This window comes from Gavialis gangeticus, unplaced genomic scaffold (assembly GCF_001723915.1).
Source record: "Gavialis gangeticus isolate Ggan-Ray unplaced genomic scaffold, GavGan_comp1, whole genome shotgun sequence".
NCBI lineage: Eukaryota > Metazoa > Chordata > Crocodylia > Gavialidae > Gavialis > Gavialis gangeticus.
In genome coordinates this window covers 670-1001 of record NW_017729007.1, presented here as the reverse complement: position 1 = coordinate 1001, position 332 = coordinate 670, and the positions used below count along the sequence as shown (strand labels likewise).

The 332-nt window shown below is 56.3% G+C and overlaps 1 protein-coding gene across 1 annotated transcript in view; it reads right to left on the bottom strand.

Annotated features, from left to right (window-relative positions):
• LOC109292002 (molybdenum cofactor sulfurase-like) overlaps positions 1-332 on the bottom strand; it is a gene marked incomplete at its 5' end in the record, with an annotated part of 46007 nt that overhangs the window by 45116 nt on the left and 559 nt on the right. The window lies entirely within an intron of this gene.

The following is a 332-nucleotide window of genomic DNA, read 5'->3' as shown; positions in this document are numbered from 1 at the left end:
CCCGGCCTTGGCTCCGGCTCTCCTCCCTTACAGATCCCCCCCTTAAGATGCCGCTCGGCGCTTCTATCACTGTCCTGTCCCCGTTTCGCCCCGTCTTCTCCCCTGTTCAGGTACTTGCAGGTTCCCTTCGGGCACGGGCTGCGGTTCTCCTTGCCGCGATAGAAAATCGGCCACCGTGTTAGTTTTCCCTGGTCTATAGCCGATCTGGACCTGAAAAGGCTGAAGGGCTAATGCCCATCTCATTATCCGGGCGTTGTTGGTCTTGGCTGAATTGAACCATTTCAACGGGGCATGATCCGTCAACAACCAGAACTCCCTCCCCAGAAGATAAT